The following is a 19,807-nucleotide window of genomic DNA, read 5'->3' on the forward strand; positions in this document are numbered from 1 at the left end:
CATAAAACTAGCTGTTATTGATCCCTTCTGAATCAGGGTCAATTAAAAAGTGATTGCAAATGTAAGCTCATTCTGACGGCACGTAGTTCATCTTCGTAGCACGTGTCGTAATTTGTAATTACATAGCTCCTTGTTTAATTGCTTACTGGCTTTCTCCCTTCCCCACCCGTCTAACTGAGAGCCTCCTGAGCCTTTAGTTCCCCCACAGCTTACTATTCAGGTTCTGTTTCTGATGCATTTGAATAGAGAGTACTACTAAATTGAATGAGGCAATTGACACATTTTCCATCTGCTAAGAGATAAATCTCTGTAAATTAAACTAGGATCCTAGATACTCTAGAAACGATTCTTTAAATAATTTCAAGGGAAAAAATAATCTTGGAATGTTTTGAAGGCATTGCTGTCAATACAAATATGCAGCCGTTCTGAGGGAAGCCAGCAGTATGTTCTAGTTGTGTCATTACTGGCTCTGTTGCCTTGGGTTGAGTGGCTTAATTTTCTGGACCTCCGTTATGAGACTGGACTCATTTCCTACAGCAGGATGTTAACAGTTATTACACAGAAGGGGAAAAAAAAAAAAAGACTCCATGGTTAAATAAGTTTGGGAAAGGCCGGCTGAGTGTTGACTTCTCATTATAAATAATTCAAGGGAGGAAGATAGACTGCAGGGTTCCCAAACCTGTCTGACTGGGAAATGCTTTTTTCCTAGAGGCCAGTGTTCTGAGACATGCACTTAACAGAAACACTGACTAGCTGACTTCTAATACTCACTTCCCTCATACACCTAAAAATCTTTGATTCTATGAATTAGCATTATAGCTAATAACTAGATAACATGCTAATTTCTTTAAAATATAGGTAGATCTCTTTCCCTATTTCCAAAGGGACTTGTGGCTCTAGAGATAGCTTTGGTTTCAACCTCTCTCAATTCTTCTTACCACAAAAGAGCTTTGTAGCATAATCTGCACAGCATATGGAAATAAACACAAATGACATAAAGAACAACAAAAAACAGGCAGGATCCCTAAGATTTCAAGACACTTGTGGTTTCAACAACATGTGTAAACTTTTCTCAAAGTTCTTTTGGAGAGCTCATCTTACAAATGGAAAAAACTGGGACTTGAACTCTTTAACAGCAGAAAGCTCCAGGAGGACCAGGGACATCTGATTGACTCTCTAATATTGGGATGCATTATATTCTACTCAACTCCCATCACAACTGTAGCAATTTCCTTCAAGCACTATGACAGTCCCAGTAGTGGGTGAGAGCATTTTGGAGCTACCAAGGTCATGTTTAGCAGGAGTTTTGAGGTAGGAGGTAGATGAACCCCTGGGCTGAGGACAGCTGGGATTTGTTAGGCCAAGTAAATTGGGCCTTGTTTCCCCTCTGACACTTCAAGGAAAAAGTTAATTGCAGGAGCTGAGCTCTGCTGGAGTAGAAAGATAAGATGACCACCTCAATCACTCCTGGGGTCAAGGAGAGCGCCCCAATTACACATGTGCAATAAGACTCCTAGGGGTCAGAAAGGGAGGGGGCGTCAGGCCATAATAAGTCCCCATACTGTCCAGGCACCCTTTGCTCTGGAATCCATCTTTGTCAAAAGATGCACATGCAATATTGGGGAGGGTCCTGTGTCCTTTCAGGTGTGAGAAATGAAAGAAGAAAACTGGCCAAAGGTAAACAAAGACCTGGGAGAACTGTCCTATGTGAGTTAAATCACCAGAAAGAGGAGTGCAGGTTCGGGTTCCTCACTCAGGGGGATGCCCGCACCTACACTCCTCTTTAGGGTGTGTATTACTTCTTTGCTTCTGACTTAAAAAACTACTTATCTGTGTGCTCTCCCACATGTATTGTGACTCTAACAATAAACTTTATACCTATCTTCACAGTCTTTGCCACCTTGAAACATTCTTGCTTTCAACAGGGGACAAGAATCAGGGCAATTCTACTTTTAGCCTCTAGCAGGTCCAGTGGCTAGGATTCCTGGTTTTTCATCCAGGCTGCCCAGGTTCAATTCCTGAGCAGAGAATTAAGAGCTTGCTTCAAGCCATTACTCACTGCTGTATCTCCGAGATCAGTATCATCTCTCTCCCCTGTTATTTGATGGCTCCACACCTAACACTTACTAGAAAACAATTATGGCTTAGTAGACCTGATCCCTCCTATTGCTTCCCTCCTTGACAAAAGTCCTACTTCGTACAAATTAGACCCAGTCTTTGAAACACTGTGGCCTCCTCTCATCTAACCCTTAAGAACAGCGACTGTGCACTGGGTATAAGAAAATTTTCCAAGTATGAGTTGTCATTCAGACCAGGTGGATGGCTAATGTGCTGAACATAAGAGAATATTGGTGGTCAGGGCCCCCAGGTTAGGTGGCCTCCAGTGGATCATGAAAACTACAAAACAAGTATTCAGTTCAATACAACACATGGACAAAAACAATCTACCCAAATTTCCTTTATAAGGACTCTCTGGAAAAGACAACAGATAAAACCACACTCATGTACAAATCTAGGTCTTCTGAGCACAAAGTAAGCATTCACAGGGAGGGATACCAAACCTGCCAGGTACTTCCCTGGGTGCCGTGGCCCAGAGTGTCAGCTGTGTGTGGTCAGGGTTAGAAATGCAACAACAACCATCTGAAACACCTGGACAGGCCAACAATTCATGATGGCCATGCAGAACGAACCAAAACACTGTCTTCAGTGAAAATGGCACTTTCCCTGTTAGCTTGATGAAAATCTATTGTTACATGTGTTCAAAGGAGATTTTAGTATATTCTGAGTTAAAAATCCTATCTGACCAGTGAACGGTGCTGTCTCATAGCGCACTGATTAACCCAAAGGAAATGAGGTTTCCATGCATAGATTACGGTAAGAAAGTTACCAGAAAACAGTGCTTTTTTTTTGGGGGGGGGGGGAAATACTGTTAAAATAATGCATTTTTGGTACAGTAGAGTTTTTCTATTCATTGGGTGCATGGTGCTTATACCCCTGCCCCCATCAACCTCAGGGAAGTATTCAGGCATGGAGTGTTTCTATTTCACTCACCATCCTGATTTCAAGAATGCAGTTTGGGTTATGGAGTTGGCAGCATGTTAATTAATAGCAGACATTGAGGAGAAAGGCAACTACCAACACTTCTCCTCCTGCACCTCGGCGTGGCTTATGAAAGTTCCCAGGCTAAAGGAATCTGAGCCACAGCTGAGGCAATGCAGGATCCTTAATCCCATGGACTGGTCAGTGGACTGAACCAGGGCCTCCACAGAAACAATCTGGATCATTAACCCACTGAGCCACAGCGGGAACACCAGCAACTACCAACTTTTAAAGTTGGAGCTGGAGTTCCCGTTGTGGCTCAGTGGTTAACAAATCCGACTAGGGACCATGAGGTTGTGGGTTTGATCCCTGGCCTTGCTCAGTGGGTTAAGGATCTGGCGTTGCCATGAGCTGTGGTGTAGGTTGCAGACGCTGCTCCGATCCTGCGTTGCTGTGGCTCTGGTGTAGGCCAGCGGCTACAGCTCCAATTAGACTTGTAGCCTGGGAACCGCCATATGCCTCGGGAACGGCCCTAGAAATGGCAAAAAGACCAAAATAAATAAATAAATAAAGTTGGAGCTGACATTGGTGGTCGGGTCCATCAGCAGTGCACAAGAGAAAGGACTGTTCCCTGTACCCTGGCAACTTTTGAGAGTTGTGTTTATTATATTAAAAAAAAAAAAATCCAAAACAGCTGAGGCTGTTTCGAAAGAATCCCAGGTTCTTGTGGGAATATATATCAGTACCACCTTTTTGAAAAGCAATTTGGGAAGATGAAGTAAAATTGTCAAAAGGTAATATACCTTGGCCTCAATGATTCCACTTACAGAAATCTCAGAGGAAAAACTCAGATGTGGACAAAGATGTTTCTCACAGTATTTGGTGAAAAAGCAAAGATTATAAACACTATATATTAAGTGCTAACATTAAGGACCAGTAGGTACAGTGCTAATAAGCACATTAGCATCATTTTGCAATCCAGGAAAGTGTTAGGGATTGTCTGGTTGGGTAGCTCCAGCTGGAGTTCCCGCAGCACTCAAACTCAACCTGCCACAGCTGAAAAAACCATGCCACCTCAGCCTCTCTCCCCATCCTCACTCCCAAATCTGCCCCCTCCCCTGAATTTCCCATATGGGTGAGAGGCACCACCAAGTCCCCAATCCAGGAATCATTACTGACTTTTTCCCTCACTACGTTCCCCAAAGTGATGACCAAGTCCATTGTCTTAATAACTCTTGCATCGTCCTCACTGCCACTGCCTTGTCTTGGTCCCTCTCACCTATGGAGTGCTTTCCTTGACTAATTTCCCAGTGCCCTCCAGGCCATGCTCACTGCTGCCAACCTGCTCATCTTTCCAAAATACAAATCTGCATCCCGTAACTCTAGTTCTCAGACTCCTCAGTGACCCGCCTCTTGTGCACAGTACAAATGCTTAGCTAACGATCTATCAGTCATTGCTAGGCATTTTCCACTAATGACTCATTCAGTCCTCACACTAGCCTATGAAGAGCATACTCTTTTACTATCTTTATGGAGAGTATTATCAGCTATTTTTAAAATGAGGAAATGAGAGTTCCTGTTGTGACTCAGAGGGTTATGAACCCTACTAATATCCATGAGGATGTGGGTTCCATCCCTTGCCTTGCTCAGTGGATTAATGATCTGGTGTTGCTGTGCACTGTGGTGTAGGTGGAAGACGCAGCTGGGATCCTGCATTTCTATGGCTGTGGCATAGACTCAAGGCTGTAGCTCTGATTCGACCCCTAGCCTGGGAACTTCCTTATGCCACAGGTGCAGCCCTAAAAAGAAAAAAAAAAATAGAAATGAGAAAATGGAGGCAGGAGGTGTTAGGCAATTGCCCAGGTGACATACCTGGCAGGACTGGTGTCTGACCCGCCTACCATCCCCCACTCTCTGGCTCTAGGCTCACGGTGCTTAAGTCCTACTCCCAACAGAGTCCCTGGGCCATGTCACTCCTCCAGTCTCACCTGCTTCACCTGTCCCCCCTGTAATCTAACACCCTGACACTGGCCCTAACTGCCTTCCTTATCCTCAGCATTTTTTTTTTTTTTTGTCTTTGTGTCTTTTCTAGGGCCGCTTCTGCGGCATATGGAGGTTCCCAGGCTAGGGGTCCAATTGGAGCCGTAGCCACTGGCCTACGCCAGAGCCACAGCAACGCAGGATCCGAGCCTCGTCTGCAAGCTCACAGCAATGCCAGATCCTTAACCCACTGAGCAAGGCTGGGGATCAAACCCACAACCTCATGGTTCCTAGTCGGATTCATCAACCACTGCGCCACAACGGGAACTCCTCAGCATATTTTTCACCTATAACTTTTCTTTGTTGAATCTGTCTTATCTTCTCCAAGGCAAATCCATACCTAATAAGTGTCTGTTACCTGCCAGCCTTTGGGTAACGTTCTGGGCATGGAGGCACAGCAGTGGCCAAGGCAGACAGGGTGCTCTGCTCTCAGGGAGCCTCCATTCTAGTGCAAGGGTGTGGAGGGAAAGAGACAATAATTGCATTTTCTTTAATGATTTTTATTTTTTCTATTATAGCTGGTTTACAGTGAATAATTATGTTAATAACCAAATATGATAACATCAGGGAGTGAAAAGTCTTATGAAGAAAATGAAACGTGCTAACGGCTGAAAAAGTGACAGAGGAGAGAGGGTTATATAGTGACCAGAGGAGGGAATATTGGAGTTGAGACCTGAATGACAAAGAAAGAGGCAGCCAAGTAAAGATCTGAGGGCAGGATTTTGAGGTGAGGAAGGACTTGCTTTGTTCAAAGATAGAAATAAGATTTGTGGGTGTTCCTGTTGTGGCTTAGGGGAAACGAATCTGACTAGCATTCATGAGAATGCAGGTTCGATCCCTGGCCTTGCTCAGTGGGTTAAGGATCCGGCATTGCCATGAGCTATGGTGTAAGTTGCAGACGCAGCTCGGATCTGGCGTTGATGTGTCTGTGGTGTAGGCCGGCAGCTACAGCTCCAACTCGACTCCTAGCCTGGGAACCTCCATGTGCCATGGGTACAGCCCTAAAAAGACAAAAAAAAAAAGCGCAAACCATTTGTGAAGTAAGGGATGGTGTGGTAGAAGATGAGGATGGAGAGATGGGAGAGGCCAGCAGGGCAGGGCCTAGTACATCATGGCAAAGAGTTATTTCAAGTGCACTGGCATGCTACTGGGGTGGGGTTGGGGGGGGTTAAGCAGAGGAGTAATAAAGCCTGATTAACACCCCCGATCATCCCCACTGTACTCTGCCTGCCTATCTATCTATCTATCTATCCATCTATCTATACAATATTATTGCACCTATCATTCTGAACAGCAATTTTTTAATAAATACGATGTCCTTGAGAAAAGGGGACATGTCATTTATCTTTGATTCCCCAGTGCCAAGTACAAAGGGCACATAGTAGGTAGTCAATTAATTTTTAGTGATTAAAATGAAAATATTTACTTTCCAACCTCTCATTATCAGGGGCCTTCTAGACTTTGCAAGCTCAGACTTTGGAGAACTCATTTCTTCTTTCCATCTTGAATCTTTGCTGCCCATATCTACCCCTGCAAACTTCACCACTTTCTTCGGATGCTTTAAGTGCCCAAAGAACTCTAGTGATTCAACATTTGCCTACATTTGAGGGCACTGGTCCAGGTGGCATTTATTGGATGTGTACCAGGCACTGTGCAAGGCAAGGGAGACACAAAAATTTCTAAACCATGGTCTCAGACTTCAAGGGCCCACAGCTTTGGTAATTATAATACCTGGTGACAGATGCAAAATAGAAATAGGTTCAAGCTACAAAAGGAGGCTAGCATTAAAACAACAACTGTATCACCTTTGTGAATCACATTCAGTGCTGCTCTTTTAGGTTCAGGATTTCATGGCTCATAAGCATCCTAGGAACTGAGGCCTAGGTAAAGAGTGCCATCATCTGGCCAATGACCTTGGCCATGTGCCTCTGGAGGCTGAGAGAGTAGCAGGGAGGAGTTACAGCTGGTTGAAGAAAATCCCTCCCTGCAAAAGCCTGGATGGCCTAGAAAATTTAGGCAAGACAGTTTCCTCTGCAAGAGCAGCTAAGCAACATGGAAAATAGTTGCTGTGGCATCTTGCTGCAGGAGTGAGGGAATCCAGGCTGCCAGTAGTGAAGCATAGGTGGCTTTCTGGCTCTTAGTTCTAGACTGTTCCACAGCTGGCTTAGAAAAAGTGAACAAAGGGAGGGATCTCCACTGCAGTGCATCATTTAGAAACAAAGCATTTCATGATTCAGCAAACTGAATCCAGATAGCTTATAATGTTAGCTGAGGCTCATGTTGGTTTCTGGTAATTTACAGAAGCGGAGGCTGTAAATTACTTTGGTTGACCTGTCCTTAAGTAGTTGTTAATAAGAATTTCCAATAGGTGGTCCCTTGTAACACATAGAGAAGTAGTTTCAGGTCTGGCTGAAGGCAAAATTTCATGTAAAAAAGGAACAAAAGGAACAATACCAGGTGGTTAACCTGGAGAGTACACTCTGTGTGTGTGTGTGTGTGTGTGTGTGTGTGTGTGTGTGTCCGAGAGGGGCGGAGTCATAATGCAGGTGGAGGGAAAATGCAACAAGGTGGAGGGAAAATGCAACAAGGTGGAGGATGGAGAAGTGGGAAAAGAGGAAGAAAGACTGTATTAGCCATTTTCCCCTTTGAAAAAAACTAGAAAAAGAAATTTTCTCTCCTCTGAAAAAAATTATGATTCCATTTATACATTTTTATTCTTTTGCATATATTTAAAGTAATATGAAAAATAAAATAATACAACTATTTCCCATGGACTTAATGAATATTGCTTGTCTACCCCTGCTGGAAGGAAAGTCCTGGAGTTGGAAGGAAAATCCTATTTCTTGGGACTGCAGGAAATCCCTGTCCTAATGCACCTATATACATACTGCAGCTGGATTTGCCTTCTAGCACCTGCCCAACACAAGTTGGTGGGTCCTGGTCCTTCTCAAAAAACCATGAAAGACTCTATACTTGTATGATTCAAGGCCACTTCCATTGCTCAAAACCCTTTGGCAATTCCTGTATGGGAAGAGTTTTTAAAGCTTATTTATGGAGTTTGAAGTTACCAGCAAATTGCTCGCAATATTCTATTCTAATATTTGGCTTTTGACTTCAAAGGGTTATCCCCCACCTTATTTACAAAGTTGGCTATAAATGGTGCTCGACAGTTTGCAAATATCAAATTTATCCCTAAAGAGTCATCCTGTCATTCACTACACTCAAAGAGGTAGTAGTTAAGGGGACAGGTGGGTGACAGACCGCCTGAATCTACATCCTGGTTTCATCACTTACTAGCTCTTTGACTTTGAAAACTTAATCATAGAAAATGCTCCAATTTTACCATTTCTAAAATGTGCATAGTTATAGCATTTACATCACATGGTTATTGGATGATACAGGCTGATATATATAAAACATTTAGGACAGTGTCTGATATGTTAACATTTACTAGTGCATTTTCCGCACACATTATAATTAGTGTTTAACAGATCAATACATCTTTTTTTAAAAAGGGAAAAAAGAGAGAGAGAGATGTTAGTATAAATGACCAGAGAACATGGTACATTTATTAATATTGCCATTCCCTAAAAAAGGCTATGTAAGGGGGGAAAACAAGCAGTTAAGCTACTTTTAATCCATTTTGAAATAAGGCTAGGTATAAATAAATCCATCAAATAATCACAAACCTTGTACTATGTGTAGGCCAATATATGTGGTGTTTTATATAACATATTTCTAACCCTCACAACAGTCTCAGTGGGGATTATTATCTCCAATTGCTAATTTTGAAGCAGAAGCCAAGACAGCTTAAATAACTTGTCCAAGGTCACTCAGAGCCAAAAGGGGGGAGGTAGATGCCTCTGGCTTTTGCTGTTCTTCCTATTACATCTCACCATGCCCATAAAGTGATGCGATTGATTTTTTAAACAAACATCTAAATGGTATAATCCCTTTTAGAATAGTCACCTTGGCAGACTCTATACTTATGTGTTCCAAGGGCACTGTCTTTGCTAAAATACTCCGACCACTCCTTTATTGGAACTGATTTCAAAGTTAATTTGAGGTTTTTGAAGCTACCAGCAAACCACTTTCAATATCCTATAGTCACATTTAGTTGTGTTTGATTTTTGACCTCAAAGGGTGTTACCCACATTTATCATCTACCTTATTTACAGGATTTGGCTGAGGATGCTGTTTGATGTTCTCCAAATACCAAATTTATCCATAAAGGATGAAGATATGTGACAGCCAAGATTATTAAAAAGACTCCAATCAGGCTGTGAATTCAATTCCAAAAGAGGGCTTTAAATATTGTTTTGGCCAATGGCCACATCTTTAACATATGCTTTTATCCTTGCAGAGTAAACAGAGGTACAGAAGCCACTTGAAGGAACATATTCTTGTGTGATGTCCACAAAATCAAGTTCATTACTCTCATTCACCTTGAAATCTGTGTAATTGTGGCTAACACTAAACAGGCATGAAAATTAACTCATCCACTTGGATTAATTCAGCCATTCTGACCTCAAAGCTCTGATCACAGCCCAGCCTTTGATTAAAGAGAAAATTGTGAATTTATGCAGACTACCTTATTGTCCGGCTCTCTGTCTAGCACTTTAACAATCAAATCATTCATTTATCATTCTGATTCCAATAAAATACATGAAATTAGCTTACAGCAATCATGGAAGCTCAGAGGGAAGTCTTACAAATTTTATGGAAAACTCAAGGGGCATTCTCTGGAAATCAAAAGTCTATCTGAATTTTTGTGAAATGCCCCAGGTATATAAAGTCAGACATATCTACATAATCCATATTTATTGAGGGTTACACAAAAAAGACTTTTTTTCTCCATTACGATTCCCCTGTTTTTCATGTCCCTACATAACTTCCTTTTCTCACCCTTCACTACTTTTATTATCTCTATTGCTACATTACACTCACTTCAGGGGTAGTAAGTCACCAGTTACAATCAATCTGGACATTTTCATGATATTTCTCTTATTATACAGACAGCCATGCACATACTGCACTACAGCGTTAAGGATAGTAAATCTCTAAAATCAGTTCAGCCGTATTAGTTTTCAGAGGCTCATTACTTCATCCTGCAAAAGGAGATGGAAAAGGGGGAATATCAGGCTAAAGATGAACGGAACAGTAATTCATTAAAATGTAGTCTTTCCCTTGAGACCACATCACCTCAAATTTACTGCTGCTGTTACTTTTACAAATTATTTGGCTCATTAGAAAGTCAGTTAACTTGTTCTCTCTATTCCCTCAAGTTTTCTGTTACTTCCCCTATCATTTTCCTTCCCTAAATTCACGCCAGAAGGTTAGCCACAATTCTAAATCCGAAGCTTCAAGTTGGATTCTTGTTTCTGACGTTCTTTTTATTCACAGGTCCAGAAAGCAGCATCCGATATTCTGGCCCACTGTCCTCAAAACTTTTTTCGGTCATGCCTCAAATCTGATATGCAAGAGCTACACTAGATGATTAAAAACAGCTGTGACCAGGAAGCTTCGCTCCCCAATAATTCAGCTTCACAACCTCCAAAGAACAAAATCCATTGAGCAACTATTAGTTAGCAACATTGGTGATGACTTGAATTTGAATTTGATGGGCCAGAAATCCCATATTGATTCCAAGCCTCCCTTGACAATCAACTCTCTCAATTCAGTCACATTAGCAAAAAGTTAAGAGGGGAACCACATAATGTGGGGAAAGAAGAAAAAAACTTTCTCTTAAAAACGGTTCAGGGAGAGCCTGGCAACAAGTCTTCAGATGTATGGAGATGTATTTGGGGGGAAATCTACAAATGCAAATGCTAGGCTATACTGAACACTACATGAAAAGGAAGTGACAGTTGCTATTTTAATTCAATTCAAAATGTTTCCAGGCTATTTTTAACTAATGGAGCCTAAATTGTAGCAGAGCTGAGAGCATGCATTGTTTAAGGAACAAAAGTGAAAACAAAACTCTTGAATTCATTGGGCACACTGATTAGAATGAAAAGAGGTAGAGTAACTCAACTTCTAGTTAACTAATTTCATTTAGGCTCCAAATGTAAACCAATGAAATTCAGACATGGTTTTGCCAGGACCCAGAGGCTTTCAGTCACCTCAAGACATAAGTTTCTCCAAAGGCCGGGGGTGGGGTGGGGGGGAGAAATATATATATTTGTCTTTTGGGGGCCGCACCCCCAGCATATGGAGGTTCCTAGGCTAGGGGTCCAATCGGAGCTACAGCTGCCAGCCTACGCCAGAGCCACAGTAGCATGGAATTCAAACTGTGTCTGAGACCTACAGCACAGCTCAGGGCAATGCGGGATCCTTAACCCCCTAAGCAAAGCCAGGGATCCAACCTGCGTCCTCATGGACGCTAGTCAGATTTGCTTTCACTGAGCGCCGACGGGAACTCCAGGAAAATATTTTAATAATAATATATATTTTTAATAACATTTTTGCTTTATTGAAAAATAATGTAGATTTTACTGAAGACTTCATAGCGAAGACTGAGGTGAGAGACTATATTGCACATCACACCCGTCACCTCCCCCAACCCTCACTGATTAATTTTTCCCACATCTTCCTTTTTTGACATCAGCTACAAGGCTTGGCTCTCTTGTGCATTTTCTGCTATAGTCCTAAGTTTTCTTGCTTCTTGTCCCTTCCCTCTAGATCATCACAGTCCAGTAGAAATGTAATGTGAACTAGGTAATTTTAAAAAGTCTAGTAGTCACATTAAAAAAGGTAAAGCACAGGTAATTTTAATAACATTTTATTTTACCTAATATATCCAAAATACTATCATCTCAATATATATTCAATATAAACAATTATTACTATGTTAAACAAATGCTCAACATCCCTGATTATTAGAGAAATGCAAATTAAAACTACCATGAGATACCACCTCACACCAGTCAGAATGGCCATCATTACAGAAGTCCACAAATAACAAATGCTGGATAGGGTGTGGAGAAAAGGGAACCCTCCTGCACTGTTGGTGGGAATGTAAGCTGATACAACCACTGTGGAGAACAGTATGGAGGTACCTTAGAAATCTATACATAGAACTACCATATGACCCAGCAATCCCACTATTGGGCATATATCTAGACAAGACTTTCCTTAAAAAAGACACATGCACCTGCATGTTCACTGCAGCACTATTCACAATAGCCAAGACATGGAATCAACCCAAATGTCCATCAACAGATGATTGGATTAGGAAGATGTGGTATATATACCCAATGGAATACTACTCAGCCATAAAAAATAACAAAATGATGCCATTTGCAGCAACATGGATGGAACTAGAGACTCTCATACTGAGTGAAGTAAGTCAGAAAGAGACAGACAAATACCATAAGATATCACTTATATCTGGAATCTCATATACAGCACAAATGAAACTTTCCACAGAAAAGGAAATCATGGACTTGGAAAATAGACTTGTGGTTACCAGAGGGGAGGTGGAGGGATTGGGATGGATTGGGAGTTTGGGATTAATAGATGCAGACTATTGCCTTCAGAATGGATTAGCAATGAGATCCTTCTGTGTAGCACTGAGACTTATGTCTGGCCACTGATGATGGAGCATGACAATGTGAGAAAAAACAATGTATACATGTATGTGTAACTGGGTCACCATGCTGTACAGTAAAAAAAAAAAAAAAAAAACTGTGTTGGGGAAATAACAATTAAAAAAAATTTTAAAACCCTGATTATTACTCATACTATGTGCATTCTTTTTTCCCCTACTAAGTTATCAAAATCCAATGTGAATTTGACACCTACACACATCTCGATCAGGACTAGCCATATTTGAAGGGCTCAATAGCCACATATGGCCACCACACTGGACAGAGCAGTTCTAGATCTTCCTTCTGGGCATGCTAAACAATCTCCTTGTCTTTTACAGAACAACTTAGCTGTGTTCAAGCTTTTCCAAAAGTAACATAATCTTCCTCTATCACCCCGTTCAACAAAGTCCCTCCAATTACCAGAATTTTTCCTCCAAATAACAGGAGATGATGAATAACAAATAAATAAATGAGTGAAAAGCCTGACTGTTGCTGTGATTTAGAGCCACAAGTTCTATAGCATCTGGTCTTTGGTCTCCCAAAGGCACTGGTCCTATATTCCCCCCTCCCCTGACTTTCACTGCTGTCCTTTAATCTCAGATCAGGGAGTTCTGTCGTGGCACAGCTGGTTATGAACCTGACTAGGAACCATGAGGTTGTGGGTTCAATCCCTGGCCTCGCTCAGTGGGTTAAGGATCCGGCATTGCCCTGAGCTGTGGTGAGGTCTCAGATGCAGCTTGGATTCCGAGCTACTATGGCTGTGGTGTAGGCCAGCAGCTGTAGCTCTGATTGGACCCTAGCCTGGGAACCTCCATGTGCCACAGGTGCAGCCCTGAAACGACAAAAGACATTAAAAAAAAAAAAAAAAATCTCAGATCAGACCCTGAGGCCAGTGTCACTGTACAGCTCCTTTCCTCTTTCCATCACTCTTAGCCTCTTTTGCCCTTCCCTCTTCCACCCCCCTCACTGGTAACCGTCATGCTTATGGCCACAGCTAACCCATAGCTCCTGCCCTTCAGCACTCAGGGTTCCTGCTGCAGGGAACAAGAGAAGTTGCTCAAAGATTCCTCAAAAAGACAGTGAGGCTCTGGGAAAGCCAGGCAAGTAAAAACGAGGAGCACCCTTTTCTCTCCCCTGGAGGAGGGGCGGGGAGGGGAGAGCCCAGGGACTGGGCAATCAAGTCACAGGCAGTAGAGCATAGCAGTTAGGAATTAGGTCAGACTGCCTAGGTTCAAATTCAGTTCTAAAACTCGCTAGCTATGTGACCTTGGGCAAGTCACATAATGTTTTGTGACTCAGTTTCTCTAAATGGGTAATAATAGCACCTACCTCTTACTTAGGGTTATTAGTGAATAAAATGAGTTAATGTAGCACTACGGACAGGAATTAAAAAATATACCTGTCGAGCTATAGAATGTACTATACCCAAAGTGAATTCTCATGCGAACTATGGACTTGGGTGATAATCTCAGTTCTTCAATTGTAATAGATGTACTTCTCTGGTGCAGGATGCTGATAAAGGGGGACAGTGAGGGAGACTATGCATGTACGGGACAAAAGGCATATGGGAAATCCCTGTACTTTCCACTTAATTTTTCTGTAAACTTAAAACTGCTCTAAAATATAAACTATATGGAATTCCTGCTGTAACACAGCAGGCTAAGGATCCAGTGTTGTCTCTGTGGTGATATGGGTTTGATTCCTGGCCTGGCACAGTGGGTTAAGGATCTGGCATTGCCACGGCTGTGGCATAGGCTGGCAGCTGTGGCTCGGATTCGGTCTCTGGCCTGGAAACTTCCATATGCCATGAGTATGGCCAAAAAAGAAAAAAAAAGTATATTAAAAAGTCCATTATTTAAATAGATATTTATGTAAACACATATTTATTTAAAATATAATTTACATATGTAAATATGTATGATTCCTATGTATGTATAGTTTATATGTACATATGTATTTAAATATACTTTGTTATACATGTTATATATAAGTAAAATATATAGATATACATAACTAATATAATATATACATATTTAAATATATAATATACATGTTAGATAAAATACACACAAATAAACACACACATATATTTTACTCTTTAAAATATGCAAGCAAGGCTGCTCCACTTTAACAAAACTATCCCACTACCCCTCACTAAAGCTCAAGTGACATGTGGTTCTCCACGATTCTGTCACTGTCCTATCACCATCCTAATACCCAGTGAATCCAGGTATGGGTAGCAAGAACCTGACTGGCACAAGGTCACCTCCTGGCCACCTGGCTCAAAGGCCACCCTGTGACGTATGTGTAACTGCCATTTCTAGAGCCTCCTACAAGCCGGTGCCCACAAAGTGCCTGCTCTGTCACTGGTAGTGCTCCACTCATATCTGCCACTGTGACTTCCCAGCACACTGCCAACAAGCCTCACTCCTTCAGCTTGTACTTTGTGAACTGTTGTGTTGTTCTGCTTGCTTACCTCACAGCAGCCTGCTTCAGCTTAGAACACCAGACCTACTCATCCCCTTCCAGCTCCAACTCAAGAAAATCATACCTGGGAGCAGCAAGCTGTGTACAGCCCTTGATTTGCAGTCAGAAATTCTAACCACCTTTCCTCATCTATAACATGGGAAAGTATCTATCAAAATTATCACTTTGAGGAATTTATGTATCTATTCATACAGAGCTGTGCAAAATGACTTACATACAACTCCTTAAATTAGCAAAGTACAGTTTGTGTTAAAAGACTGGAAACAACTAAAACTGATAAGATAAATTATAGATAAAATTCTATGAAACACAGGGTGGTTTTCATGTACAGATAATAGAAAGAACTCCTTGATATATTTAAGCAAAGTTAGAAGAACGTATAATGAATATTGTCATATATATAAGAAGAGGAGGGAAAACAATATATATGTGTGAAAACCTCTGAAATGACAAAAATACTAATACCAGTGGTTACTTCTTTTTTGGAAAGGGAGGGCAAAGAATGGGAACCGAGCAGATGGGGGACTTTTCACCATATGTCTTTTTGTACTTTTTGATGCTTGAACCATGAACCTATTTTAAAAACCTACATATGTCATGAAAATAATAACCTGTTCTGCCTACCTTACAGGGATGGTGCCCCCCTTTATGATCTGGGAGAGTTTATCCCCCTTTCTTGTTGAGGAAGGCTTTCTGGTAGGGCTGATGAGCTGAGTCCCCACTAAAACCTTTCCCTTCTGTTATGGATGGAGATTTCTCACCACATGTCGAGTTCCTTGTGACCACTCTGTTTATCAGCCTCTGTTCTCTGTTTTTCCTTTGTTGATTTGTTTTTGTTTTTCTTTTTAGGGCTGCACCTGTGGCATGTGGAAGTTCCAGGCTAGGGGTTGAATCGGAGCTGCAGCTACCAGCCTATGCCACCGCCACAGCAACACAGGATCCAAAGCTGTGTCTGTGACCTACACCACAGCTCATAGCAATGTCAGATCCTTAAGCCACTGAGCGGGGTCAGGGATGGAACACCCACATCCACAAAGACATTATGTCGGGTTCTTAACCTGCTGAGCCACAATGGGAGCTCCAGCCTCTATTTTTCTTTGTATCTTACTATTCAAGAGTGATGTCTCTGTGGCAGATTGCAGGGGTGGGAATGGTAAAAGGATTATAAGATACTCATATTGCAACAGAACAAAGGGTGGAGAAAAAAATGTATACATGTAAGGATAACTTGATCCCCTTGCTGTACAGTGGGAAAAAAGAAAAATAAATAAATAAATAAATAAATAAATAAATAAATAAATAAATAAATAAAAGAGTTGTTATAGTTATGTGGGAACTTCTAGACTAGGTTATGGTCACTTGCACGCCAGAAACTCATCTTATCAGTTCACTTTTGGATAGAATTATAAACTAACAAAAATTTAGAACAGAAACGTGCAACAAGTCTCTTATTTTACAGATAAGGATGCCAAGGAGTGGAAAGGTTACATGACCATTTCAAAGTCACACATGTGTTAATGAAGCTGCCACCACGGAGCAGCATGTGGGCCAATTTCTTTCCACACCTCCTCCACCCTCCTTTTATAACACTGATGTATTAATTTACCAAGAGGACATGCTATCCAGTTACAAGAGACAGATCTACTAAGTGAAAGAAAGTCATTACCAAAAGATGCTTGGTTAAATGATATCAGAGCAAGGGAAAGGAATTAAACAACTCAGAGCAAATCTGAGCAACATACCATCCTTTCTACTAGCAGGACACTTGATTTTGCAGTGTCCAGAATCCGTGTGCCCCTTTAAGGAGATGCAAAGGATATGTAGCATTTATTCATAGCTATTTGGAGACAGAGTGTGGCAGAAGTGGTTTGTTGCCCACCAATAATTTGAGCTCACCCACCGCAATGTAGAACCGTCACCAAGAACTACATTTACAAGCCCTCATGACATCTAGACTTGTTCTCCCCAAGGGGGTGAAAGTGGAAGTGAGAATGTCCTTTCTGGGCCAGGTCATTTAGGAAGTGAGTCTGCCTCTTCAATGCTCTCCTGCCCCACCAGAAGCTAAATGCAGAACGGTCTAAGACCTGCATGATATCAGAATCACAAGAAGGAAGATTCCTGAATCGACCACAGGGAGGAAAACTGTCTACTGATCCAAAATAGCCTGAACTGGACTGCATCTCTTAGTAAATTAACTCTTAATATATGTGTGACAACAATAAAATTGTGGCGCTTATTTATGTTATTCCAATCAATCAGCCCACACAGACATTTCAGTGAGGTCTCAAAAAAAAAAAATAAAATAAAATAAAAAAAAAATAAAAGGTTATTACCTCTCAGCTTTAAAAAAAGTCACTAAAAAAAAAAATCATTGAGTAACAGGATGAAAAAGTACCTTTTTCCTATTTTTAGTTCTAATAGTTACCTCCTTACCACTACATAATATATCACAATTTACGGACTTAATTTAAGCAATATCTATTGACTCCCTGGTATAAAATATAGTGAAAGTGAGAATTTTGTTCACTGAATCTCTCCTTTTCCTTCTGTCTCCCAATGTTTAATAATTACGTTTGTATTGCTTACATTTATAATTTTAAATACTATCTTTTTAAAAAGGCTATTCGTAGAGTACTTTTAGCTTTTTTTTTCTCCTTTTTGGGCCACACCTGCAGCATACAGAATCCCCACGAATCAAACTGGAGCTGCTGCTGCAACCTATACCACAGCTGTGGCAATGCCAGATTCTTAATCAACTATGCCAGGCCAGGGATCGAACCCACGCCCCCTTTGAGACAACATTGGATCCTTAACCCACTGTGCCACAGTGGGAAATCCAAGAGTAGTTTTAGCTTTATAACAACATGGAGGGGGAGGTACAGAAATTTCCATACAACCTCTGCCCTCACTCATAGCCTCACCCATTATCAACATCACTCACCAGAGCTGCATGTTTTTTGTAATTTGTACGTTGCCTTAAAGTGCTTTGATTCTGCCCTTACTGGGCATCAAATTTTAAGTTCATAATATATATATTTTTCTCATACCATGAAGTCATCACCCTGTGTGTCCCAGCCTGTTCATGTGCGTGTGAATCACCTGAGGATCCTGTTAAAATGCAGGTCCTGACTGGTGGGTCTGGGGTGGGCTGAAACCTGCATTTCTAATAAGCTTCCAGACGATGATCTTGCTGCTGGTCTGAGGCCCATGCTTGGAGAGTGCGTTTCCAGCATTAAATGCTGCTGCTGAGAGGTCTGGAACTAACCTAATTCACATCCCTCTGTAGTTCTCTCAGGTACCTTTCAACATAGTGTTCTTGTTTTTGGTGTTTGGAAATTTCAGAGGACGAGGCTTTAAATTGTTTGGTAATCACTATCCTGTGCACTTGATAGGCTGATTCAATCTGAAGATCTGTGTCTTTCTTCGGTTTGGAGGAATGTTCTATTATTTCCCTGAAAACTTCCTTCCCCCACCCACCTGGCATTTTTTCTGGCTTTGTGTTTTGAGACTCCTGTTGGTTAGATGTTAGATTCATTTCTTTTCTTTTCTTTCTTTCTCTTTCTTTCCTTCTTTGTTTCTTTGTCTTTCTCTTTCTTTTTCTTTCTTTCTTTCTTTCTTTCTTTCTTTCTTTCTTTCTTTCTTTCTTTCTTTCTTTCTTTCTTTCTTTCTGCTTTCTCTCTCTCTCTTTCTTTTTCTTTCTTTCTCTCTTTTATTTTCAGGGCCACACCCATGGCATATAGAGGTTTCCAGGCTAGAGGTCAAAAAGGAACTGTAGCTGCCAGCCTATGCCACAGCCACAGCAACACCAGATCTGAGCCGTGTCTTTGACCTACACCACAGCTCACGGCAACACCGGATCCTTAACCCGCTGATTGAGGCCAGGATCAAACCCGCGTCCTCATGGATGCTAGTCAGATTTGTTTCTGCTGAACCATGACGGAAACTCCTGGAGCTTTTTCTTTTTCCAGTTTTATTGTGGTGTAATTGACATATAACATTACATACATTTAAAGTGTGCAACATGCTGATTGGTGACACTCACATATTGCAGAAGGATTACCACTATGGTGTCAGCTAACACTTCCATCATGTCACAAAGGTACCCTTTCTTATTTGTAGCAAGAACATTTAAGATCTATTCTCTTGGCAACTTTCAAGTACATAATTACAGGATTATTAACTATAATCACCATGCTGTGCATTAGAATCTCAGAACTTACTCATAACTGGAAGCTTGTTCTCTTTGACCAACATCTTTCCATTTCCCCTCCTCCCTAGCCCCTGGTAACCACCATTCCATGCTCTCTGAATTCAACTTTTTAAGATTCCACCATATGTGAGATCATACAATAAATGTCTTTTTCTGTCTGACTTATGTCATTTAGCATAATGTCCTCAAGGTCCATCCTTGCTGTCACAAAACGGCAGGATGTCCTTCTTTCTCTTGGCTGAAAAATATTCCATTATAATGATGTGAAAACATTATATATATATAATATATATGTATATATGTATATATATTATATATATATTTCATTTCTTTATCTGCTCATCCACTGCTAGACATGTAGGTTGTTTTTTACATTTTGGCCATTGTGAATAATGCTGCAATGAACACAAGAGTGCAGAAATCTCTCCAAGACAGTGATTTC

General features: G+C 41.2%; 1 protein-coding gene across 9 annotated transcripts in view; it reads right to left on the minus strand.

Moving 5' to 3' along the window:
* APBA1 (amyloid beta precursor protein binding family A member 1) overlaps nucleotides 1-19,807 on the minus strand; it is a 239,843-nt gene that overhangs the window by 79,630 nt on the left and 140,406 nt on the right. The window lies entirely within an intron of this gene.

This window comes from Sus scrofa, chromosome 1 (genome assembly GCF_054392235.1).
Source record: "Sus scrofa isolate SSC_HxYL_T2T_F1_AM1 chromosome 1, Sscrofa_HxYL_maternal_Yorkshire_Landrace_v2.0, whole genome shotgun sequence".
In the NCBI taxonomy this organism is placed as follows: domain Eukaryota; kingdom Metazoa; phylum Chordata; class Mammalia; order Artiodactyla; family Suidae; genus Sus; species Sus scrofa.